This window comes from Etheostoma spectabile, unplaced genomic scaffold (assembly GCF_008692095.1).
Source record: "Etheostoma spectabile isolate EspeVRDwgs_2016 unplaced genomic scaffold, UIUC_Espe_1.0 scaffold00006385, whole genome shotgun sequence".
In the NCBI taxonomy this organism is placed as follows: Eukaryota; Metazoa; Chordata; class Actinopteri; order Perciformes; family Percidae; genus Etheostoma; species Etheostoma spectabile.
In genome coordinates, this window is record NW_022603367.1 from 20,997 (window position 1) to 47,720 (window position 26,724).

At 39.5% G+C, this 26,724-nt stretch overlaps 10 non-coding genes across 10 annotated transcripts; 5 read left to right on the forward strand and 5 right to left on the reverse strand.

The window, feature by feature from the left end:
* Positions 1 to 349: 349 nt before the first annotated feature.
* trnar-ccu (transfer RNA arginine (anticodon CCU)) lies at positions 350 to 422 on the reverse strand. Its single transcript has one exon. It is a non-coding gene; the product is annotated as a tRNA-Arg (tRNA).
* A 1,519-nt stretch (positions 423 to 1,941) lies between these two features.
* trnak-uuu (transfer RNA lysine (anticodon UUU)) lies at positions 1,942 to 2,014 on the reverse strand. The gene has a single exon. It is a non-coding gene; the product is annotated as a tRNA-Lys (tRNA).
* Positions 2,015 to 3,182: 1,168 nt separating this feature from the next.
* Positions 3,183 to 3,255, forward strand: trnar-ucg (transfer RNA arginine (anticodon UCG)). The gene has a single exon. It is a non-coding gene; the product is annotated as a tRNA-Arg (tRNA).
* Positions 3,256 to 6,908: 3,653 nt separating this feature from the next.
* trnaq-uug (transfer RNA glutamine (anticodon UUG)) lies at positions 6,909 to 6,980 on the forward strand. The gene has a single exon. It is a non-coding gene; the product is annotated as a tRNA-Gln (tRNA).
* A 6,617-nt stretch (positions 6,981 to 13,597) lies between these two features.
* LOC116678040 (U5 spliceosomal RNA) lies at positions 13,598 to 13,714 on the reverse strand. The gene has a single exon (XR_004329149.1). It is a non-coding gene; the product is annotated as a U5 spliceosomal RNA (small nuclear RNA).
* A 326-nt stretch (positions 13,715 to 14,040) lies between these two features.
* On the forward strand, positions 14,041 to 14,112 carry trnam-cau (transfer RNA methionine (anticodon CAU)). Its single transcript has one exon. It is a non-coding gene; the product is annotated as a tRNA-Met (tRNA).
* Positions 14,113 to 15,533: 1,421 nt separating this feature from the next.
* On the reverse strand, positions 15,534 to 15,605 carry trnae-uuc (transfer RNA glutamic acid (anticodon UUC)). The gene has a single exon. It is a non-coding gene; the product is annotated as a tRNA-Glu (tRNA).
* A 3,446-nt stretch (positions 15,606 to 19,051) lies between these two features.
* On the forward strand, positions 19,052 to 19,123 carry trnaq-cug (transfer RNA glutamine (anticodon CUG)). The gene has a single exon. It is a non-coding gene; the product is annotated as a tRNA-Gln (tRNA).
* Positions 19,124 to 22,772: 3,649 nt separating this feature from the next.
* trnal-caa (transfer RNA leucine (anticodon CAA)) lies at positions 22,773 to 22,844 on the reverse strand. The gene has a single exon. It is a non-coding gene; the product is annotated as a tRNA-Leu (tRNA).
* A 2,418-nt stretch (positions 22,845 to 25,262) lies between these two features.
* On the forward strand, positions 25,263 to 25,334 carry trnam-cau (transfer RNA methionine (anticodon CAU)). Its single transcript has one exon. It is a non-coding gene; the product is annotated as a tRNA-Met (tRNA).
* The last annotated feature ends 1,390 nt before the right edge of the window (positions 25,335 to 26,724 follow it).

Sequence of the window (26,724 nt, forward strand, 5' to 3'; positions counted from 1 at the left end):
GATTTTAGGCTGAGATGCTTCGGGTGCGTTTAGGTGTGAGCTCAAATAGTCGTCGAACGACAAAGACAAGACAGCGACCAGGTGATAGAACCGGTGTATTGATGTCCCGTCCATGCAACCGATGAATATGATCAAGACCTGTAAACAGCCCAACCACATCACTGGAAAGTCAGTATTACTACAGGATCCTGTATGTCAATTTTTTAATCTGCCAGAACATGACTTGCCACTTTTCATGGGCTGTCAACAGTAGCAGCAGTTGTATCATTTCACCCTGGAAATCAGAGGATGGTTTCAATCCTGGGTCAGATGCCTCATGACACTTCTCACTCCTCACACTGCTGAAATTCACCCCAGATGGGACTTGAACCCACAATCCCTGGCTTAGGAGGCCAGTGCCTTATCCATTAGGCCACTGGGGTTTTACATCCCCAGAGCATCCCCATCACCAGTTCAGGAGAAATACATATACAGTTCAGGAGACGTAATGAAACAGTAACCTTGACCTTTGACCTCCAAAATCGAAATCAGTTCATCCGCGACTCCTAGTGGTTATGTATTTTAAATTTAAAGTGCTTCCCTCTAGGCGTCCAGAGATATTGCATTCACAAGAATCGGATGGACAGACATGAGGACACAGTCACCTTGACATTGAACCTTTGACCTCCAAAATCTCATCAATTGATTTGCGAGTTCAGATGAATGTTTTTGCAAACTTTGAAGGAACACAAACATGGGCGTTGTGATAAGATGGTACTGTCTATCGTTGTTTCTGAGATCAACAATGCCTTCTAAAGTTGAATAGCTATTGCATACCCGGTAATATTAGAGAAGAGTGCTCGTTGGCACTGTAGGCGGACAATCTAGAAAATTAAGTTACTTTAAACTTTAAACTGTTACATCTCCTCTGAATCACCATCTGCAAATTTCCAAGCCTCGTTGGCATGCCGACCACCATCTACAGGAGGTAAATCACTGGCTAGCTATGCATGAGTACCTCATACCTTTTACCAGGTTAAAGTGGTTAATAGTTATGGTCAAATGAAGCTTCATTAAGCTTTCTGAACAATGGTCTTCATTTTCTGAACTCATTCACTCAGTAGTGTTTTATTATTGGTTGTGCATCTGTGATTGCCCTAGAGGTGCTCTCAGTCTAGCACCTCTCCCGCTCATCTTTGTTAGTTTTACACTGTCCAGCATAAATCACTGACACCATACCTCACACTCATCCATGCATACACCATGCATACATGTATACAACCTTTGCACACAGTCTTTTGTCTCCCCTTTTCATGGGGTCATGACAAAGCATCTAGGGTCAATTTTAGCCTTTGTGTGAGTACATAGGTTTCCACATACATAGTTTTTATTAAGATTGATGACCAAATTGTAAGTTTTTCTGAAATTTTGCGAACCATTGCAATGCCTTTCATAGCCTCGTTGGCGCGGTAGGCAGCGCGTCAGTCTCATAATCTGAAAGTCATGAGTTCAACCCTCACATGGGGCAGGTGTTTTAAAAAACAAAAAAACACTACTGCTGCTGAAAATATAGTGACAGGTGGTTGAACACTGGCACAAGCACATGAATGGAATTTGTCATTCTTTGGTTATTTCTGAGATTGATACAATGAAAGGAATTATTTAAGAGTGGTAGCAAACCAATGAAAAGGGTGATAGAACATATGTGGTATGTCCTTGGACATACTATCCAAGAAGGGAGATGAGTACAGAGATGTGGGTGCTAGCAAGATGGATGTAGGTTGCCCATTGTTCATTTAGACTTACCAGCAACATTGTTATGATACAAACCTGCTTGAAAAACAGTCACAATTCTTTTTAAAGACTTGTGCATGGACCACATGATATGATAGTGTCTGAATTGGTCCATGTCCATACAGGCATGTCAAATGGACAACTCATCTAGCAGAATGTGCAACTCTACACCTGAACAGGGACTTGAACCCTGGACCCTCAGATTAAAAGTCTGATACTCTACCGACTGAGCTACCCAGGCTTCTAAAACTACTGGCTGTGGAAAAAATAATCTCCTGAACTACAGATTGAAGTTTAAGTAAATGAAGACCATTAAGCTGTTGCCATGATCACGGTCTTCTGGAAAGCAGGAGGGTAGACCATAATTTGCACAATGCCTGAGAACACCAAATGTTATTGCACAAACTGGTTGAAAATTGGCTAAATTGACCAAAACGGTTAAAAAGATCAAAGTCCCAACTCATCATGGCCACTAGCAGACTGTGAACATCCTGCAAACCTGCATGACAGATGACGTTAGCAAGCACTTTTTACATATCATACAATCAAGCTGTTGCCTTACCAGGGACTTGAGCTGTGGTATTCTTTTTCGCTGAAAACGTTGATAACCTAATGCAATTTGTGGACAAATAAACTTTATTGCTGGTGAGTACAATAAAACAACTCTCCCTCTTGATCCGCTTCCTCTTGACGGGAAAAATCCACCAGATGACTTGCCATTCAAGCAGGGAGATCAGCACAGAGATTTGGGTGCTAACAAGATGGATGTAGGTTGGCCATTGTTCATTTAGAGATAGCACCCGCATTGTTATGATGCAAACCTGCATGAAAAACAGCCACATTTCTTTTTAAAGACTTGTGCATGTTACTTACATGATACAACAGTGTCTGAAAGTGTTCAGAATTGCCAAAGTGTACAACTAATCCAGCTCATCCAGAACTCGGACAATTTTGTTCAATTTGGCCTTAATTGTTTCTGGACATCTGTTCTTTTTAAACAGTTAAAAAGCAGGCCGGTTAGCTCAGATTGTTTGAGTGTGGTGCTAAAAATGCTAAGCACCGGCAGACACTTTAGGGGTACTAAAATCGCCAAATCCTACACCCAAGAGCATCTGTATCCACCTTTTTTATGCACAAATTGGCCATTAGCGCAAAACAAGTCTCAATCTCTATAGCTCTGCTTTCCATGTCTTTTGTAGCAAGGCCAAAAACATACAGTTGTAAGGTTGTCTGCTCAGTAAGTGCAAATATGAGTCACAGGTAACTGATGTGCCTTGCATTCAATCTATTTCCTTCAACAAAAGCTAACTGGCCACCTAATTAGTCTGCCTTTTTTTAAAATGTTACCTCGCTCCTGAATTTCAGATAAACCATGGCAATTCTCATTTGGAAATAATACGTTTTCTTGCAACCACGTGGCCTAATGGACAAGGCGTCTGACTTCGGATCAGAAGATTGAGGGTTCAAGTCCCTCCGTGGTTTGAAATTCCTGTCTACCTCCAGAAACAGAATGGGAGCATGTAGCATCTTGGTTTGGACATGGATAGCTATGCTTTCCTTGTCTTTTTTGCAAGGCCGAAAACATATGCAGTCCCTACAAACCATACACAACCAGGTAACCCATCCAGAACTCGCCCAATTTTGCTTGATTTCGCCTGGTTTGTTTTTGGAAATTTTTCTTTTTCAAACACTTAAAAAGCAGGCCGGTTAGCTCAGATGGTTTGAGTGTGGTGCTAATAATGCTAAGCACCGGCAGACACTTTAGGGGTAATAAAATCACCAAACCCTACACCCAAGATCATCTGATTCCACCTTTTGTTTGCACAAATAGGCCATTTACGCAAGTGAAGAAGTTCTTGTATCTCAAAGGCATATGAGGTTGCATACAGATGGAGAGAAGGAGGAAGAGAGAGGTACCTAGTGCATCATGGGAAGTCCCCTGGCAGTCTAGGCCTATAGCAGCACAACTAAGGGATGGTTCAGGACTCACCCAAGCCAGCCCTACCTATAGGATTTATCAAAGAGGAAAGTCTTAAGCCTACTCTTACATGTGGAGATGGTGTCTGCCTCCTGAACCCAAACTGGAACCTGGTTCCACAGGAGAGGAACGCTCTGGCTCCCATTCTACTTTTGGAAAACTTCTTCTTGACTTGCCTTTTCCCACATCATCTGAATGCTTAGCTAACTAAATGACTTAAGTTGGCCAATAATTGTTGCTTTTTCATCTTTGTTGTGATTGTTGTGTGCCTTCAATATCATATCATATCAATATTATGTGGATATTATGAAAGAAACTGTCTAGCAAACACTTGCAACACTTTTAAAGGTTCCATGGTGTAATGGTTAGCACTTTGGACTCTGAATCCAGCGATCTAAGTGCAAATCTCGGTGGAATGTGTTTTAAGCCACAGTATAGGTGAAAAAAATCAACCTTTCAACTTTCCACATTTAGTTAAAAGTGAGCTTACAGGTTTAATGTCCTTCGCCATTTAAACTGAAAACAGTACATTGGTGGAGGCATGTTGAGGAGTCACCTGGTTGAAGCTTGAAGGATCTCCACATTTGACAGTATTGACTGGAAGTGATAGGCTTTGAGTTACATGGGGGATACACACTTTGCATTGAGTCTCGTAATCACCATAAAAATTAGGTATCACTGAAATTTGAACTTGTGTTGCTGCAGTCAGAGTATACGGTGTTCATCCTGAATGGGCCAGTATAGTGCATCAGAATTGCTTGTTGAATGGTCTATTAGCTTTGGAACCCCCCTTTCCCCACAGCTTTCAATTGTCAGATATGGGTGGGGGAGTGGGCTCTGTGTCCAAACCTTTATGTGTAAAAAAACCAACTAAAGTAGTCTCTTGGATGAGAGACAAAACTTCTGCGGAGAACCTTTTTACCAAGTCCAGTTGCCCTTCAAGGTTCAAGGAGTCTTTATTATCCCCGGGGGGCAATTTGTTGTGCAGCACCATGTAACATTAATAACACACAGGTTATACAAGACAACAGCCATACATCTAGAAATAAAATAAATACGTACTACACGGAAGTCCATACCTCACATTGACTTATTAAAAAAGCCTGTAGCAGCAGGGACAAAAGAGTTTTTGTGTCTGTTTGTCCTTGTCCAGACGGCAACAAGATGAAGCAGCTGTTCAGGGGGTGACTAGGGTCTTCCAGGACTTATTGGGCCTTCTTGAGGGACCTTGTCTCATATACAGAGTTTAAGTCAGTCAGAGGGTTGTGAGAATTCTCGCCACGCACCTTAACTATACATTGCAGCCTGTTCTTGTTTTTAAGCGTTGGGGCAACGTTAATAAAAACTGACAGTCATGTAACCTTGGTTGAAGCTAATATTTCCTTGGTTGAAGCTAATATTTCGTTGACTAATTATGCTTTTGACAGATTTGGAGACTCATGGTATATTATTTGGACATATGTATATGGATTTACGAGGGATGACTAAGTCCTCACAGAAGGGGATGTATGCAGAAACAGTCTCTTTGAGCTCATCAATGTCCTTACATTTGTTTTTGAATAGATCCCAGTCAGTGCAGCAGTAGCATTCCTGTAGACACTGGATTGATTCATCTGACCAAACCGGAACTAACTTTTGTTTCGGCTTGTTTCTCTTCAGGGCCGGTTTGTTAGACGGAACCAAATGAACAGAGTTGTGGTCAGACATGCCGAGTAGAGCTCTGAGGTAGGACTTATAAGCATCTTTGATGGATCCATAACAGTTTGCCATGTTCTTTACATTTAAGAGAACATGAATGTGCGCAAGAAACGCAAATGCAAGTACAGTGTTTTGTGAGCATTTTTATTGTAAACACATGTAAAGTTACCATGTGTTTGTACACAGTAGACATATCTACTGCTGTATTCACTGTCTGTGGCAAGTCCTTCAAAACCTGTTCTTGACTTGCTTTTTCCCACATCCTCTGAACGCTTAGCTAACTAAATGACTTAGTTGGCCAATAATTGTTGCTTTTTCATCTTCATTGTGATTGTTGTGTGCCTTTAATATCACACATGTGAATATTATGAAAGAAATTGACAAGCAAACCCTTGCAAAATTTTTGCAGGTTCCATGGTGTAATGGTTAGCACTCTGGACTCTGAATCCAGGGCTCTGAGTTCAAATCCCAGTGGAACTTGCTTTTAGTTGCATGTATGGATTAGCTTAAGTTAAGTGTAATGTCTTGTTTGTGTTGTAGTATCTATAGAGATTTGTGGTGTAGTATGGAACCATTGTGTCCTGTCTTTTATGTTTTATGAAACTTATTGCCGCCGGTCTTTGCAGGACTCCCTGGAAGAAGAGTTACTGTAGCTCAATGGGATTGTTCCTGGTTAAATAAAGGTTAAATAAAAATAAAATGAATCTGTAATATGTCCAAACATTCCTCTCTTCCTTACCGACATACTGGAAGTCGGCCATGTTTAATTGGATGCTCTCCAGTTATTGCTGTTTGGTAGATTAACATTATATTTTCCTACTTTGGGGACTTTTCATTACATATTCTTTGTCTGATATTTTCTATTCCCTGTTTGTATTTTCTGTGACTGCATGTGGTTTTAAATCTGTTGGAGTTTCTTCAGACTAAAGTAAAGACACTGATGATGTCATCCAAAAGAAACATAAAGGACAGCAACCTGTTTCCAGAGGACACTAAAGAATGACGGAGCAGCAGGAAACAGAGCAGCTCAAATAGCAAACAGCTGATTTATTCATCTGACTCGTAGAATAACGCCAATGATTGACTCGTTTTAAATGTCTGGGAATGTGGAACAGCTCCATGCTGACTACCTGAAATAAAACAAGGCCACATGCTGATTATTGGGGACTTGATTTGATGGATTTATTCGTCCTGTCATAAAGTTCCAACGTTAAGTTTTTTACCGCCAGTTAAAAATGGAGCTGGACACGAAGGAGGATTCCTCCCTAACGGCCGCTCTGCTCTGCTCCGTGCCCCCGCTGTCCGGTAATAGTTAAAGCAGATAAAAACCTAAAGAACACTCAAAAGCTTCAAGATAAAACTTACTTAAGAAGCTTCTTCATTCACGTTCAAGAGAAGGCCTATTTCCAGCCAGACTATGAATTGATTTATGAAATCCCTGTTATTAATATGTAGTCAGTCCCATATGGTCTAGTGGTTAGGATTCCTGATTTTGACCCAGGTGGCCTGGGTTCAACTCCCGGTATGGGAATTGCTATTTAGCCAATGAAGGTCTGCAGAAAGATGCCCCTATATATAGACCTAATATATGTCTCTAAAATCAAATATTAGCCAGTAATTTTTGCTTTTTAATCTGCTTTGTGATTGTTGTGTGCTTTTAATATCACACATGTGGATATTATGAAAGAAACTGCCTAGCAAACCCTTGCAACACTCCAAAAGGTTCCATGTTGTAATGGTTAGCACTCTGGACTCTGAATCCAGTGATCTGAGTTCAGATCTCAGTGGAACCTGTTTTTAAGCCACAGCACAGGGTAAAAAGATCAACCTATCAACTTTCCCCATCTAGTTTCAAGTGAGCTTACAGGTTTAATGTTAAGTTAATTTTGTTTTTAAACAAACTATTATATGTTATTTTGTATGGCTTTATCTTGTCAAGTATTATAACAACGTTTTGATACCAGGAACCCAACGAGGTTTCACAGATCATTCAGTTTTTAGGACAATTTCTGGCGGTAAAATCTGCCAGCCATGTCTCTTCAGGTCCGTTGACAGTTTGGGCAACGGGCAGCTCCACGTGCATCGTTAATTGTTTTTCCACAAGACAGAAGATGGGTGCACCGTTCCCGGTGACGCTGCAATACCGGGTCGATGCGTGGAATTTACATTCGTGCATATACACATCAACTTTCTTTTAGATTTATGCATATACACATCAACTTTCTTTTAGATTTATGCATATACACATCAACTTTCTTTTTATTTATGCATATACACATCAACTTTCTTTTTATTATACCATCACCATTCCTTTTGTCATCATCAAAATTCATTATGACATCAACTTTCTTTTAGATCAATGCAAATACAAATCAACTTTCTTTTTGATTATTGCATATACACATCAACTTTCTTTTAGATTAAGGCATATACACATCAACTTTCTTTTTGATTTATCATCACCATTCATTATGTCATCATCACTATTCATTATGTCATCATCACAATTCATTATGACATCAACTTTCTTTTTGATTTATGCATAAACACATCAACTTTCTTTTTCATTAAAAGGACATAACAGCTGCTACTTAGCAATTCCCAGTATATTACTACTTCCCAGTACCAACCCTCGCGTTAATTCTCACTTGGTGTGCCGCTTTCCAAATCCAAGGCCTCACCTATTCCCCCATTGTCACAGGGCCAATATTTTGTCCTTGCTGTTTTTCTGCCAATCAAAAGTGCAAATCTTGCTACACTTTGTATGGCTTTATCTTGTCAAGTATTATAACAACGTTTTGATACCAGGAACCCAACGAGGTTTCACAGATCATTCAGTTTTTAGGACAATTTCTGGCGGTAAAATCTGCCAGCCATGTCTCTTCAGGTCCGTTGACAGTTTGGCAACGGGCAGCTCCACGTGCATCGTTAATTGTTTTTCCAGAAGACAGAAGATGGGTGCACCGTTCCCGGTGACGCTGCAATACCGGGTCGATGCGTGGGGTTTAGATTTGTGCATATACACATCAACTTTCTTTTACATTACTGCATATACACATCAACTTTCTTTTTGATTCATCATCACCATTCATTATGTCATCATCACTATTCATTATGTCATCATCACAATTCATTATGTCATCAACTTTCTTTTATATTACTGCATATACACTAGGGGTGATCCGAGTATCCGGCTGAAACGAGTATCCGGTACGGTTAAAGCACTTTTGCCGAGTACAAGTATTATCCGAGTAATATGAGTCAATATCCGTGCTCGGATTGAATAAAACTCCTCAACTGGCCGCGCAGCGTTCTGTGATAATCACAGCGCCCCCCCCCGCCTACAAACCCGCTCGGATCAATCACACACACACAGAACATGGAGAAATGCGCTCTCTCTCGCTCTCTCTCTCGCTCTCTCCTGCTCCGTCAGTCAATTCGGTCTGCGGATCTGTTCCGTTAACGTTTAGGGTTTCTTCAGCTTCAGGTTTGTTTTTAACTTCGGTTTGTAGTCCTTACATAGTAACCAGTAGATTTTGGTGAACGTGGGGTTTGTAGTCCTTACATAGTAACCAGTAGATTTCTGGTGAACGTGGGGTTGTAGTCCTTACATAGTAACCAGTAGATTTTGGTGAACGTGGGGTTTGTAGTCTTACATAGAACCAGTAGATTTCTGGTGAACGTGGGGTTGTAGTCCTTACATAGTAACCAGTAGATTTCTGGTGAACGTGGGGTTGTAGTCCTTACATAGTAACCAGTAGATTTCTGGTGAACGTGGGTTTGTAGTCCTTACATAGTAACCAGTAAATTTCTGGTGAACGTGGGGTTTGTAGTCCTTACATAGTAACCAGTAGATTTCTGGTGAACGTGGGGTTTGTAGTCCTTACATAGTAACCAGTAGATTTCTGGTGAACGTGGGTTTGTAGTCCTTACATAGTAACCAGTAGATTTCTGGTGAACGTGGGGTTTGTAGTCCTTACATAGTAACCAGTAGATTTCTGGTGAACGTGGGTTTCAGACATGCTGCTTGGTTTAAATGCAACTCCCGTTGCTTCTCTGCCATCGGAGATTTTTTTTTTTTTTAACTGCCAGCTGCCCCCGCCCCCTCTCTCTCTTCTCTCTCTCTCTCTCTCTCTCTGTGTCTCTCTCTTACTCACACACACACACTCACACATACCTGGTGTCGAATAAAAAAATAAAAAAGAACCAAAAAAAAAAGTCACAATGATCATAAAAAATTAAAAGTTAAAAAAAGAAAGTTATATTGAGTATGAAAACTCTTTTCATTACATTTTACTCATAATTGCAACCGCATGTGTTGTATTCATGTTGCAAAAGGTTCTGTATATAGTTTGTTTGTTACCATGACAACACCATCGATCTGAAGCTCAATGCTGTCATGTAAATAGTTTTCAAATCAGCAATAAATATAACAATTTCTGATCAACCCATATCAATTGCATGCTTAAAATAACATGACGTTTAATAAATGTGCATATACACATCAACTTTCTTTGATATTAATGTATATACACATCAACTTTCTTTGATATTAATGCATATACACATCAACTTTCTTTTTTATTAATGCATATACACATCAACTTTCTTTTTAATAACTGCATACATACATTTTGATTGAAAGACAAGAACTCATCAATAGAATTTGAAATAAGTTCGCAAAATTCTTTGTCTGCCAATAGAAGAGAGTTAAATCTCCAAAGAGGTGGGCTACGTTTATAGGTAGAAAGTTGCATATCTAATAATAAAGGTGAATGGTCAGATATTACAATACCTAAATAGTCAGAGGAAATTACACCTGCATTAAGCCTACTGTCAATAAAAAAGTAATCATTCCTAGAATGTGAATGATGCACCTGGGAAAAGAAAGACAATTTTTTAATGGTGGGGTTACGAGATCTCCATGGATCAACAAGACCATTCCGTTTCATAAAATCAGAGAATGTCATAGACATAGCAGATTGAGTCAGATTTCGAGGATTAGAACGATCCAAGATTGGGTCAAAAACACAAATTAGATCCACACCGAAGATCAGCAGGTGTGTATTCAAGAAGGGAATGTTACTCAGCAATCTGTTAGCGAATTCAACATTATCGAAGTTTGGGGCATTTACATTTACAAACAAAACCCTCTTTTGTGAAAAAGTACCAGCAACCATGAGGTATCTGCCATTCCTATCCGCAACAACATCAATGGATGAGAACTGAACTTTTTTGCTAAAATGAAAAAAACTAAAATGGCGACTCCTCTAGCTTTTGAATTAAAATTTGAGTGGAAAACTTGAGCCACCCAAGGGCAATGTAACCTACGGTGATCTTTGACGCGAAGGTGAGTCTCCTGCAAGAATACTATATCAGAGTTTAAACGTTTCAAGTGCGCAAAAACCTTAGATCGCTTAACAGGATTCCCCATACCTCTGATATTCACACTGATAAATCTGAGAGGTGTGCCTGACCCAGCCATGCTGGGATCTATAATGCCATTAACCATTTAAATAAAAAAATAACATAAAAAAATGAAAATGGTCATAGAGAGCCGGGGTGGAACACCCACCCCCCAACATACCCCCAAACACAAATACACCCAAAGTCCCCATATAACCATAGAACAAAGGAGACAGCAGTGTTTCCCACAATAACCAAAAGTTGTCCACAATAGCGTTGAACAACCCGGAGACCATGCAGAATAGACAAAGGTAAGAGAGAAAAAAAACTCCCGCCGATCTCAACACTGTTTAACAGTATGCACATGAATATAGTAAAGCACGTAAACATGCAAAATGACAAATAATAGTAGGCCCTCAGTCCTGTACTATCAGATGGAGAAAGCATAAAATGAGGTAGTGCTGATCATATCTGAAGTACAAAATACAAAATACATATATTATGTTAATCACATACAGTAAGATTAAAGGAAAACCTGAAAATCTACTGAAAAAAAATACTGAACATGTAGATAAATAAGGCTGGTGAGTCCACAAACTAAGGAATAATAGAACAAAAATCTGAAAAGCTACTAGAGCTCACCCAGAAATCAAAGTTTTGACATAGTCGCTGGCTTCATCCGCAGAAACAAAGTCCTTCTCAACACCGTTGTATGTGATGCGAAGTCGCGCTGGATGAATCCGACCACATGCCGACAATGCCACGAAGTTGGCGTCTGACCTCGTTAAAATCTGCACACAATGGCTCGTGGACGATCACCAGGCTTGGGTTTGGGTTGGAGGGTCCGGTGGGACCTGTCCAAAAGCGGCTCTTTTTCCAGACCCAACGCTTCCTTCAGTAAGGCAGCTACACATAACTGCACATATACATACAATTTCTTTTTGATTAATGCATATACACATTCATTATGTCATCATCACTATTCATTATGTCATCATCACTATTCATTATGTCATCATCACTATTCAATAAGACATCAACTTTCTTTTTGATTAATGCATAAACACATCAACTTTCTTTTTATTATATCATCACCATTCATTATGTCATCATTACTATTCATTATGACATCAACTTTCTTTTTTATTAAAGCATATACACATCAACTTTCTTTTTAATAAATGCATATACATATCAACTTTCTTTTTAATAAATGCATATACACATCAACTTTCTTTTTATTATATCATCACCATTCATTATGTCATCATCACAATTCATTATGACATCAACTTTCTTTGATATTAATGCATACACGCATCAACTCTCTTTTAAATAAATGCATACACACATCAACTTTCTTTTTGATTAATGCATATACACATCAACTTCCTTTTTGATTTATCATCACCATTCATTATGACATCAACTTTCTTTTTAATAAATGCATATACACATCAACTTTCTTTTTGATTATTGCAAATACACATCAACTTTCTTTTTAATAAATGCATATACACTTCAACTTTCTTTTAGATTTATTCATATACACATCAACTTTCTTTTTCAATAATGCATATACACATTCATTATGTCATCATCACAATTCTTTATGACATCAACTTTCTTTTAGATCAATGCAGTGTGTTCATTTAAATATGGATACACCTACATGTAGGGCTACGAGATTGCAATATAAGCCTATATATTACTATTAGGAGTATACATATGTTAAGGATGCATAAAATAAATAAACTTCAACTGGGATTTTTTTTTTTTTTAAGGGATTTTTTTTTTGCTAGCTCTGGAGGGAACTACTAGAATTGTTGGGCCCTTGTAAATTACAGAATGTGGTATAGACCTACTCCAACTGTGAAGGGTCTCGAGATAACTCTTGATACTATATTGATACTATAAATTAAATTGAATTTAATTGAGTCAGTATGGACTTGGGGTGCAGCATGTAACAGGAGAAGGAGAAGTCATCAGTTGGGCCTGTGCCTCGAGGAATGGGGGTATTAATATTACTAGGAGGGGTGGATTCATTTAGACTAACATATTCTCCATCACCCAGCCAGGTTTCAGTAAAACAAAATAAATCAATATCATAATCTGATATTAATTCATTCATCATCTTGCTCAAGGTGAAGGATTAAAGACCCAGTTACTTTAACATCAGAGGGTAAGGTCTTCAATCTTCTGAGGTATGATCCCATCCAGAACCGTGCCATAGCTGCAGTCTTAGGATTTCTGGATGGGGCCGTGGCTGCTGTTATGTGTATAGCTGTAAATCTGCTCCCTAAAAACAATAACAGGTCCGGCACTCCTTTTCCTCCTTTCTCCTTTGGCTTCTTCATCACTCTTCTTTGTACTCGTTCCCACTTGAACCTCAACAAGAAATAAAAGATGGCTTGTTCCAGGTCTAAAATAACTTTCTGGGTGGGATAAAAACAGAGCTGATGAGTAAAAGCAAAGGTAAAATCACTGCCTTGATGATTAAAACCATTGCTTCTAGTGTTAGTCCTCTAAGTCTCCAGTATCCTACTCTCTGACTAACTTCCCTTACTGTGTCTGGCCAATTTGTTTCCCACACCCTTCCCAATGAAATTTTTTGATCGGTCCTGGTCTCAGTCAGGGGGAGTCCTGTCGCTGTCCACGGCCCATGAAAATCATCTTGCTTCTATTATTTAGCTGCTGTTAAGACTCTGAGTCTTGTTAAGGATAGTTCAAAGAAGTACAAAAGGCTCGGCCAAACAACAAAGCCCACCAAAAATAGTTTCAACTCATTGGCTTTCCCCTCCAAGGAAGTCTTTAGTAAAAGGCGAAAGACTTATGTGTTATGAAGAGAAACCAGAGTGAGTACAGCCGTCTGATCGAGAGCAGCAGAAAACCCTAGTGGACCCAGTCCAAACCATCGTGGTAAGCCTCACTGGGTGTCCAAACTAAAATGATAAGAGGCAACTTGGTAGACTCCTTACTGATGTTTATATCTGTACTCACAATGCCCTGTTTTTAAAACGCCAGCCAATCACAAGTCTTGTGAATAAGCAATGGTTGAGTTCACATAAAAGATAGTTGCAAGGTCTACCAAATGTTTAACTTTACAACCCGTAAACTGTTGGAACCTTGGTCCTTCCCTCAAAATGTGAATTACAGATTGTCCAGTCCCTGGCCTTGATAAGCAGAGCAGAGTGGCGCAGCGGAAGCGTGCTGGGCCCATAACCCAGAGGTCGATGGATCGAAACCATCCTCTGCTAATTCCTATACTTTGTATCAGTATCAAGTCTGGTAACATTTAATGTCTCCAACTTGTGAAGAGTAAACTTAAAGCATTAAGTTTATTTCAACCATAAAAATGGAATCTTGTGTGCTCATACCTGCCGTAACACCCATAAAAACTGGAGCTTAATACAATTACTACACTACAGTGCTTGTTGTGCTTTCTGATAGTCTGAGGTATAAAAGAGAGAGCATACCGCTTAGTTTGTGTCACAGGAGGTCTTAGTCTACCACTACGTTCTATAACCCTACCAGTCAGATTACCACAGGAGGTAATATCTGTTGCAGCTCTTTAAAGACTCTACCATAATACTTGCTGGAGATGCCAGGTCCTCATACATGTAAAGCATGCGCTCTACCACTGAGCTACATCCCCTGAAGAATTTCAGATTTTTTTTTTCCTTTTTTCTGAGATAGACTTAGACTTATCTTTATTAATCCTTTTGGATGACTCCCGCAAGGAAATTGAAATATCCCTGAATGAAAGAAGAAACCTTCGTAAAACATGTAATGTTAATGTTGTATATGGCTTCAAAACCTGTAAATGCAACTGTGGTGGCTGGAAATCAAACCTGGGCTAAATGCTTGCACTGCTATGGTAGCGTAGTCGAAAAGTAACACACCTGTTGCCTTCTGCTGGACAATAAAATGTTCACAGCAAATCTTGTAACACATCTGGGCATTAAGACTGAAAATAAACGCTAAGAGATACATTGGTGGAGACGGGTGGATTCCAGTACCAATGAGATAACACAATATTGTTCATGTAGGCACATCTGCAATTTGGTATCCTGTGATGTGTCATTGGTTTGCTAGCACCGGTAAATAATGGCTTCCGGTGTCTGCAGGATTCAAATGTAAAAAACCTATTCAGTTGAATTAGTAACACCACACACGGGCAAATCTTAATGCACTTCCTATGTTTGTACATCCTCGTGGAGGCAGCTTGATTGATTGATATGCTCCCTTATTTCTACCATAACAGAGATCTAATATTTTATCAAACTGGGATGGGATGAATGTCCGGTTCCATTCTAGTCACGGCCAGTCTCAAACACAATCTTGATCTCAGAGTTTTCAAGAGTTTCATGCGAGAAAAGGGTTTGCTGGCAGATATACCTGCTGCCAGAAAGTGGGCACAACTTCATTGCGTGTTTTTTTTATGTTAGGGTAGGTGTCATTTGGGAGGGCGGCGCAGGAGTGTACCTATGTATGTAACATTTCAGCAATTGGCAGGATTTGAACCCATGCCTCCAGAGAGACTGGAGCCTTGCAAACAAAATGTTTGCAAGGGAAAACACATATAACTTAGATTACCTAACTACAGCTCTGATTTAATGCAGGCCAATGTCAGAGATTGTACGGATCTTTCTGCAGACCTTCACCGGTTAAATACCTATTCCCATACCGGGAGTTGAACCCGGGCCACCTGGGTGAAAACCAGGTATCCTAACCGCTAGACCATATGGTACTGACCACATATTAATAACAGGGATTTCATGAATCAATTCATAGTCTGGCTGGAAACAGGCCTTCTCTTGAACGTGAATGAAGACGCTTCTTAAGTAAGTTTCATCTTGAAGCTTTTGAGTGTTCTTTAGGTTTTTATCTGCTTTAACTATTACCGGACAGCGGGGGCACGGAGCAGAGCAGAGCGGCCGTTAGGGAGGAATCCTCCTCCATGTTCAGCTCCATTTTGAACTGGCGGTGAAAAACTTAACGTCGGAACTTTATGATGAATAGAAATGTTGATCACTAAAAAAAAATTGGAGTATTATTTACTTAAGAAAACCTACAAAAGTTTTTGCACTTAGAAATTGTAAGTAAATCCTACAAGGGCAATCATCAAGTAAACTTTACTTGCAGATATAAGTTTCTTTTACTAGCAAACCTCAGGTAATTTACTGATGTTTATTAATATGGTTATTGAATTTTACTCTCTCATTCTTTGTAAATTTTACTTAAACTCTGACTGATTCAAACTGAAAAATCTCACCTAAAACCAATGGCTTTTCAAGGTAATTTTTAAATACTTTTTCTAACTTTTATTTATGGACTATATTTAAGTAACATTTACACAACATTTTACATTATTTTTATGCAGTTTAAATTGCCTAAATTTGTTCTTAATGTTTTTGTTTATTGAAACAATGACTTTATAAAAAAAATGATGCAACTGTTTAATTTAACAACCCGTTTATTTTTCTCAAGTGAAAAAATAATTTTTTCAATAAAACATTTTCCAGCAAGTTTGCATGGCAAAACAACAACAAGGTATAGTTCACCCTAAGATGATTTTTGTTATTATTTACTTACCCCTTTGTCTATAGAAGGATTGGTGAAGTTTTGTTAACATCCGTGTTCTGCGAGTTTGAGAGACGTTTTTTCCACTCAACATCCAAAAATAAATCAATAATCAATAAAATGTCTCCATACTGCTTGTCTGAGGTAATCCAAGTATCCTGTAGCTCACACATGCCAAGACGTTTGTAAAAAACATTACAAACTTGTGTTTTCAGCTTTGTTTGCTCTGGATTACTTCAGATGAGCAGTATGGAGACATTTTTTTGATTCATTTTTTGGATGTTTGAAGCCAAGTTGCCGTTCACTGTAGTTTTGTGAGAAACAAACATCTCGGCAAACTCCCAGAAGAGCATGAATGTTGACAAAACGGGGGTGAGTAGATGATGACAGAAATTTCATCTTAGGGTGGCTAAAATGACCCATTGAAAATGGCTCCACGACCCACCAGTTGAGAACCTCTGGTTTAACTTGAAAATGCTGATCTAACTTATTTTCTTTTGTCCCCAAAACTTAGCCACTCTACATGGCCACATGTTTAATACAGTGCAACAAGTTAAAATAAAATTACATCATTAAAATGAGAGAAAAATAAGAAAAAAGACAAATAGCCACAGAAACAACTGTGCCATATTTTTCTTTAGCGCCCTCTTTGAAAGGACAACTCAGGGGTCAAACATGTGCATTCAAGCTACAAGCTTGTTTCGCAGAGACAGGATTTTTGGGGACAGCTTAAGGACATCAAGTTCTAGAAGAAGCTTTGAAAAACTTCAAAAGTGTACTTTGTTTTTGGGGGGTAACTTAAGTTCATGGCATAAATGATGCCCATGAGCAGGAGACAGGCTTTTGCAACACTTCCACAGTTGTCAAGTACCTCAGTCCCTTCAATAACAATCGACACATCAGTGTTGGATGCACCTTCATCTTCTTCACTTGTGTGGAAGACACAGATCCTCAGGACTTGCTCAGCCTGGTCCTCTTGAGCTTCCTCTCTGCTGATATCCTGTAAAATATATGTGAATCCATGTTCAGGTGCATAGTACAGCTTAATTTTTTATTCAAGTTATAGACTAGTGTCAAAAATATCAATATTTCAATACTTATCGATCCTAAACATTTAAAATAATTTCACTAAAATTATTATATTAGGAAGTTTAGAAATTTAGTCTTTGAATCATACAAAAAGGAGGAGGTGTTGTTAGGGTCTGGAAACATAAGCTTTGCTTAATCCAACCCCTTTTCAAACTCTTATAGTACTGTGTACTGTCTGCTGCGGAATTTGGTGTCTTGTGAATATTCAGTTTGAAAAAAAAAAATTCTGATTCTGAAAATATTCCTGTTCCACAGTACCAATAACAGCTGAAGTTTGCATTCGCTTTTACACACACAAACAACCTGTAGTAAATCAGGCCTTATGGACCTTATGCACAACTCTAGTGATTCCTAAACTTTATTTCCTGTCTCTCATTATTGGAAACACTGAATAATACAGATGTGCATGTAGCATGCCGAGAGGAGAGGACAGAGGAGAGGGGAAGAGAGAAGGGGGGAGGAAAGAGGACAGAGGAGAAGAGAAAAACAAGGAGAGGAGAGTGGAAGAAAGAGGAGGGGAGAGAAGAGGAGAAAGGATAGGGGAGGAGAGAGAAAATAACACAGGAAAAGGTAGGAGAGAGGAGAAAAGAAAAGCGAGGAGAGATAATAATTACCCCAAATTTTTCATGTCAGGAATATGATTTAATTCATTGACATTTTAGATTTATTTCTTATGAGATATTGAGTTAATTTAGAGACTTTTAGGAATGCATTCCCACTCACACACTGTGTAATAGGCCATATAGTTTAATTACATCTATGAAAATATCTTTTTGTCATCTCCAACTGGAAGAACCACCTGAATGCACTTACAATAAAGACTACTTATTGAAAGGATGCATTTTGATTCTTTTATTGAGTTGTTATAAAAGGCAATGATCACCCTTAGGAATCCAATACTTCAGTTAATTCTGTCAATTTTCATTTTTTTGCTTTTCATGCATTATACAAACTTTCATCAAGCAATATACAATTTTCATCATTTAGGTAAACTTATTGATTGTTTAAATACATAATTTGGTAAATTAAGATTAAAATTTGGTTCTGTGATGACTTTTTTTGACATCACACAAGAATGCTCAACATTTGTTTGTTTTTGCCTGAACAAGGACAGAAACTGTTTTCAGGCCAACCAGCATGCAAAATAAAATAAAAGGACCAATAAAGGCTCCATTTAAAAAAAAATTCTGACAATTATTGATGGTTCAAGCAAGTTGTATTTAAAGGGGAAGTGAATAAGTAGGGCTGCAGGATTATGGCCAAAATGATAATCACGATTATTTTGATCAAAGTTTACAGGTTTGCCTCTCATATTTAACAATATACAGCTGTGTTAATAAAAAATTTAAACTGTAGACAAATGTCATTATGGATTACGTCTGGCCATGTCGTAAATAGTAGGGGCGAGGACTCAAAACCGAGAATATATTGGGGCGTGATATTTTAATTGTTGTGATTGTTGTGTGCCTTTAATATCACACATGTGGATATAATGAAAGAAACTGCCTAGCAAACTCTATTGAAGGTTCCATGGTGTAATGGTTAGCACTCTGGACTCTGAATCCAGCGATCTGAGTTCAAATCTCAGTGGAACCTGGTTTTAAGCCACAGCACAGGTGAAAACATTCAACCTTTCAACTTTCCACATCTAGTTTAAAGTAAGCTTATGTTGGTGGGGGCATGTTGAGGAGTCACCTGATCGTTGATGTAACTGGAAGGAGCTCCAAATTTGACAGTATCGACTGGAAGTGATAGGCTTTGAGTTACATGGGGGATACACACTTTGCTTTCAGTCTCGTAATCACCATAAAAATTAGGTATCGCTGAAATTTGAACTTGTGTTGCTGCAGTCAGAGTTTACAGTGCTCATCCTGAATGGGCCAGTATAGTGCATCAGAATTGCTTGTTGAATGGTCTATTAGCTTTGGAACCCCCTTTCCCCACAGCTTTCAATTGTCAGATATGGGTGGGGGAGTGGTCACTGTGTCCAAACCTTTCTGTGTAAAAAAAAACAACTAAAGAAGTCTCTTGGATGAGAGACAAAACTTCTGCGGAGAACCTTTTACCAAGTCCAGTTGCCCTTGGCCTAGTTGTGAACTTTTGGGGTAAAAGCATGGATCAGGAACCAAAACGGACACATCTGGACTCAATGTGGGCATTGTACGGCAATATTTGACACGTTTAGACCATGAAGACAGTTATCAGTTTATTTCCCATCTGGCAGGTATATTTCTGGATTCAGGTGGACATTGTGGACAGAAACATTGGAGGATCTTGATTCCCACCATAGGATTTGGCCTGTATTGCACATTGCCTTTCTTCCATGTCTCCATGAACGCCCATATATTTGGGCTGAGAGTTGAGAAACCTTCCCTTGTTAACTATGACATGGATGACTGAGAACCTACTACTGTATATCATGACATGTTTAATTTACTATATTATAATTTTTGAGACAGGTCCTACGGGATATTTGTCGGGTCAGTCAGGATGGCCGAGCGGTCCAAAGCGCTGCGTTCAGTTCGCAGTCTCTACTGGAGGCGTGGGATCAAATCCCACTTCTGACAACTAATCTTTTTCTGATATATTGGGAATAAAGAACAGCAGTTTTTTGTATTTAAGTGGACATGAATGTGCGCAAGAAACTCAATGGTCACTACAGTATTTTGTGAGCATCTTTATTGTCAACAGATGTAAAGTTACCATATGTTTGTACACAGTAGATATATCTACTGCTGTATTCACTGTCTGTGGCAAGTCCTTTAAAACCTGTTCTTGACTTGCTTTTCCCCTCATTCTCTTGATATCGCACATGTAGATATTATGATAGAAACTGCCTAGCAAACCCTTGCAGCACTTTTAAAGGTTTCATGGTGTAATGGTTAGCACTATGGACTCTGAATCCAGCTATCTGAGTTCAAATCTCAGTGGAACCTGTTTTTAAGCCACAGCACAGGTGAAAAAGATCAACCTTTCAATTTTCCACATCTAGTTTAAAGTAAGATTACAGGTTTAAGAGCATAAACTGTGTGGTTCAGCGATGGTGGTATAGTGCTGAGCCTAGCTGCCTTCCAAGCACTTGATGTGGGTTTGATTCCCAGCCATCGCAGTAGTTTTCATTGTGTGGTTAATTGCTGTATTTGTCAAGAAGTAGCCAGAAAGGTTACTTGCCCAAACCAGATTTGATAAAATATTAAATCTCTGTTATGGTACAAATAAGGGACCAAATCAATCAATCAAGCTGCCTCCACGAGGATCCACAGACACAAGCAGTGAACTACGATTTGTGTAACAGGGGTAGCCTAGATTATCAGGTTGTCGTGGCCGAGTGGTTAAGGCGATGGACTAGAAATCCATTGGGGTCTCCACGTGCAAACAACGAAAGCCGTTTTTCAAGATTGGTAGCAATCCAATGACACATCACAGAATATCCAGTCGTGGATGTGCCTTCATGAACAATTTCCAGCCACCATTGTATTTCTTAGCTCTTATTTTCAGTCTGTGTTACAAGATGTGCAGTGAAAGGCAACAGGTGTGTTACTTTTCGACTATGATTTATACCGTAGCAGTGCAAGTATTTTGCCCAGGTTTGATTTCCAGCCACTGCAGTTGCATTTACAGGTTTTGAAGCCACATACAACATTAACATTACACGTTTTACACAGGTTTCTTCTTTTATTCAGTGATATTTTTATTTCCTTGCGGGAGTCATCCCAAAAAGATTAGTAAAGATAAGTCTAAGTCTATCTCAGAAAAAAGAAAAAAAAATCTGAAAATCTTTAGGGGATGTAGCTATTGGCTTTTTCCTTTTTTTCCCAATAACATTAACAAGCATACCGTTAGTTACGGTCCCTGTATGTGTCACGATGTGGGGGGCTGATAATTGCAGGTAGTGTGGCTTAGAGTGGTCTAAGATGCTAGCATGAGGCTCTAGTTTCTCTGGAGGTGTGGGTTCAAATCCCACCACTGGCGTTTGCGATATATTACATAGCTGGAAGCCAACCACTGTGATGTCTTAGAGCTGTATCATTTGGGCTGAACTTGGTGAAGTAACTAGAATAATCCATCACCTTGCTGAGATTGTTACTTGTTAACCTGAGGTTCAACGATTGATGAAACCTTCCTTTCCAGCACTTTGGAATAGAAAATATAAAATTGTGATCTCCATATTTATCAAAATGATCATGATTAGAATCTTGGCCATAATTGTGCAGCCCAAAGAGATCTAATGTTTTATCAAACCAGGTTGGGCAAGTAACCTTTCTGCTGACTTCTTGTAAAAATAGCAAATAACACAATTCAAAGAAAGCTACTGCGATGGCTAGGAATCGAACCCACGTCAACTGCTTGGAAGGCAGCTATGCTCACCACTATACCACCATCGCTGGACAGCACTTTTTCACTTCAAATCTTGCAATACATCTGGGTATTGAGACTGGAAATGCGCTCTATCACTGAAAGCACCTCCAGGGGGGTCCTGTGTTATCACAATCACTGGAATGGGAAGTTCATATGTCAGTGCTAGCTCCCTTCGATAGCTCAGTTGGCAGAGCGGAGGACTGTAGAGGCATAAAGCTGACATCCTTAGGTCGCTGGTTCAAATCTGGCTCGAAGGAGAAGTTTCTTTCCAGAGTTTCCCTTCTAGGATCAATCAAGTATTTCGGGTTCTGATGTAGAAATGGACAGACAACCCAAAAGCATAATACTTCTTGCCGAGACATAACATGAAACCAAAAAAGAGGTGGGGGAGATATGAGCGCAGAAATCTTTTTACGACAGGCTTTACGTGATATTCATGAAACGTTCGTATCACACCAATCAGAGCGTAAGAATGATCGTACATTGATAAATGCAGCGGCTGGAAAGTGACTTGATTTTGCCACTAAAAAATGAAAGTAATATTGTGAGGAATTTGCCTTGTGCGTGACACTCTTTTCCATCATATTCAATAAATAAACCAGATTTTTCAATCCATTCCTCTACTTATATGCAAAGTAGTCTCATCCAGGACCTATCGCACCCTAAGCGAGAATCATAAACCTAGACCAATGAACAGGGAGAGTCACGTCCTGCTTATTGTTCCTCATTTCTTTTCCCAGTTTTTTTCTATTGCGTGCAGTTGAAGCAGGACATGAAAAATAGCCAGCATTTGTATTACAATTTTGATTGCTCCTAATCTGGACTAATTTAACATCAAATTGGATTTTAAATTTCAGATTAAGATTGTAACAATTCCTGCCCTTCAGGGCTTGTCTGGGATTTGAACCCTGGACCTCTCGCACTTGAAGCAAGAATCATACCACTAAACCAACGAGCCATTAATATTAACATTGTTGTTTGAAGCTGAGTGCTGACTTTTAATCGTTCCTCTTTTGCTCCAAAAAAACCACCTCAGTTTTTTCTTAATTTAAATTCAGAAAGTTCTGGCACTTCCAGCTGTTAATTTGTTCAATACCCTTAGTCAGTTTTTGTATTGGACTATAGTCCCCTGACGATAGGATTATGTAAATTTGTGTGTCGTCCGCATAACTATGGTAACTTATTTTGTTGTTTTCCATAATCTGAGCCAGTGGGAGCATGTTAAGAACCAGTATTAATGCAAAGAAAGGACTGGAGCATTTATTGTAGAGAATAAGGAGGCTGACACTGAAGTATTGAGACAACAGTGACTGAAAATCTAATTCAATCTACATATCGGTCTTCTTAAAGATCTAAAGAAAACGTCACAGAGGACGTTTCAGCTGGATTTAGGAGTTCCTCAAAGTGCTCCTTACACCGCTCTATTACCTCCTCAGTTGAGGTCAACAACATCCCATCCTTACTGTACACAGTTTGGATGATTCCTCGCTTCCCTCTCCTGAGATGGCGAACAGTTTTCCAGAAGCACCTTGGTGCTGACCGAAAGTCCTTCTCCATGTCTTCTCTGAACGTCTCCCTTGCTTTACCTCTGTCACGACAGAGGCTGCAGTCCTTTGGACCCGTCGGTAGCTTGCCACTGTCTCCGGAGTCCGCTGGGATAACATATCCGGAAAGACTCCTTCTTCAGTCGGACAGCTTCCCTGACTACTGGTGTCCACCAGGGTTTTCATGGGTTACCGGCCCTTAAGGCACCTAAGACCCTAAGACCACAACTCGCCGCCACAGCTTCAGCAATGGAAACTTTGAACATTGTCCACTCAGGTTCAATGCCCCCAGCCTCCACAGGGATGTCCGAAAAGCTCCGCCGGAGGTTCGGGTGCGAGTGCGAGGATAACATATCTAGGAAAGACTCCTCCTTCAGTCTGACTGTTATTGTTTTTTTTCTGTATTTGGTTGATCTAAATCAACCAAAACGAGTCCAGGAACTTACTCTTTCAAATTCCAAGCCACTACACCATCAGGGAGTCACATCTATCAAATTATTTTTGTAGATGTGAGTTTCCTTTTCACTCACTGGAATGACTCATATTGTTTTGGGTGAGGAATGGCGCCTGGCTAAAACTTCAGAAGGAAGGACATGACAGATTACACATCTGTCACATAGTCAGTTTGTATTCTTAAGATATTGACATTATTGTCCTATTGTCCTATTCAGTTTTAATCTCAGATGTGATCTAAGGCTAAGAAGCATCGTGCCATGGGGGACGATGAATGGCTGTCCCGTCTGAGGACGTTTGCCGCTACAGGGGTCTGGCCTACTGATGCTGGGAATAGACCAGCCCCTAGGCAAAAGAGATGTTATGAGTTCTATCTTAAGATACAGCTTTTTACATTATTTTTTTTGACAACTATCAACAATTAATTAATTTACTATTTAATGAAAAATATAAACAGAATAGAACACTCAGAGTTATTTTTGCAAAGCCAATCTACCGCTCAGTAAACCACTGTCTGATCATGAGCCAGTCAGAGTTGTTCCCTGCACTGTGCAGCTTAGTTTCTAGATGGAGACAATCACAGAGGACAGAGCAATGTGGGGAAAATCTTCACAAAAGATAGAAGTCAGTCATACGTCGGTCACAAGGTTTACTAGTTTCCTAGTAAACACAAAATTTTGTGTTGTTATTCAGAAAACAGCAGTGACCAGTGGTAGTTTTTGTCTGTTAGCTCACAGGGCTCTAGGGTGCAAATAACATTTTTCCTCTAGGTTGCACCGGTGCAGCTAATGTCCTCGCATCTGCTGTCTCTCCACAAACAAAGCAATGTTTATTTATGTTTATATCGATATGGTTTAATTTTGCATTACATGACCCATTTCTTTTGAAAAGGCGTGCTTGTGTTTGGGTCTCTCCTCTTACTCTCCGCTCAGCCCCGCCCCCATTCACTCACACACAGCTCCCAGCAACAGAGAAAGAGTGGTGTCAGCACCGGTTTTCCACCAAAACACCGGTCCACACTTCTGACATTTTATCACAGTTTTAAATAAAAAGAATTGCTTAGTTCTATAGTCTCATTATCATGTCTCAGACATTCATTACAGATGAAGACACTATTGGTCAGAAGGGGGTATTCGAGCCCACTCCTCCAATAGAGACTTGGACATGAATGCAGCGCCTTGGACTGCTCGGCCATCCTGACTGAGATGTTGAATAATCACTGTGTGAGTCAGGAAGCTCACATAAAAGATAGTTGCAAGGTCTACCAAATGTTTAACTTTGCAACCCGTAAGCTGTTGGAACCTTTGTTGCCACGGGGTCCAAAACCTTCCCTCAAAATGTGAATAACAGATTTTCCAGCCCCTACGCATGAACAGCAGAGCAGAGTGGCGCAGCGGAAGCGTGCTGGGCCCATAACCCAGAGGTCGATGGATCGAAACCATCCTCTGCTATTTCCTATGCTTTGAATCAGTAGCACGTTTGTTGCTGCAAGTGTCTGAAGTGACATGTCCCCACCTGCTGAAGGGTTGACTTACTTGCAGGTTGAGATTATTTTATGGATTTCATCCATAAAAAAAGAAACTAACCTGCTGTAAGACCCATAAAAACATTTAAAAGAAATATACTACACTATAGTTAATAATTATTGTAAATAAAATCTGTAAAACATGTAAATTTAAAGTGCTTGTTGTGCTGTCTACCAGTCAGATTACAACAGGAGGTAATATCTGTTGCAGCTCTTTTAAAGACTCTACCATAATACCTGCTGGAGATGCCAGGTCCTCATACATGTAAAGCATGCACTCTACCACTGAGCTACATCCCCTGAAGATTTTTGAATTCTTTTGACTTTTTTCTGAGATCAACTCAGACTAATCTTTATTAATCCTTTTGGGATGACTCTCGCAAGGAAATTGAAATATGTTGTGTATGGCTTTAAAACCTGTAAATGCAACTGTGGTGGCTGGAAATCAAACCTGGGCAAAATGCTTGCACTGCTAGGATATAAATCACAGTCAAAAAGTAACACACCTGTTGCCTTTCTGCTGGACAATACAACGCTCACTGCAAATCTTGTGACACAGACAGATAATAAATGGTGGAGAATGTTGGCTTCCAGTTCCTATGAAGTAACACAACACTGTCCATGAAGGCACAACTGAAATTAGGGTTACTGTGATGTGTCATTGGTTTGCTATTACTCTGGAAGAATACCTTTTGTCGTCAGCAGGATTTGAACCTGCGTGGGGAGACCCTAATGGATTTCTAGTCCATCGCCTTAACCACTCGGCCACAACAACCTGAAAACAACACTCATACCTGTTTGCACAAATGTTCATAAACCTTTCAATTGGTTAGCAGTAGTTACCAGACACGGGCAGTAGTGCACTGCCTGTGTCTGTGGATCCTTGTGGAGGCAGCTTAATTGATTGATATAGACCCTTATTTGTACCATAACAGATCTAATATTTGATCAAATCGGGTTGGGCAAGTCACCTTTCTGGTTACTTCTTGACAAATAAAGCAATTAACCACACAATGAAAACTACTGCGACAGCTGGGAATCAAACCCAGGTCAACTGCTTGGAAGGCAGCTATGCTCACCACTATACCACCATCGCTAGACAAGACAGCTGGTGTCCTTAAACGTTGTCTTTTTCTTTTTCCTTTTTATTAAATTAAGGCATTAAGATCAATTTCCAAAAGTTAATTTTTTTGCAAAGATTGCAAAGCCAGAAATCTTGGTGAAGTCGTGGACTTAAATTTTAACAGCCACATTAAGACAATTACGAAGTCAGCCTATTATCACCTTAAGAATATATCAAGGGTTAAAGGACGTAT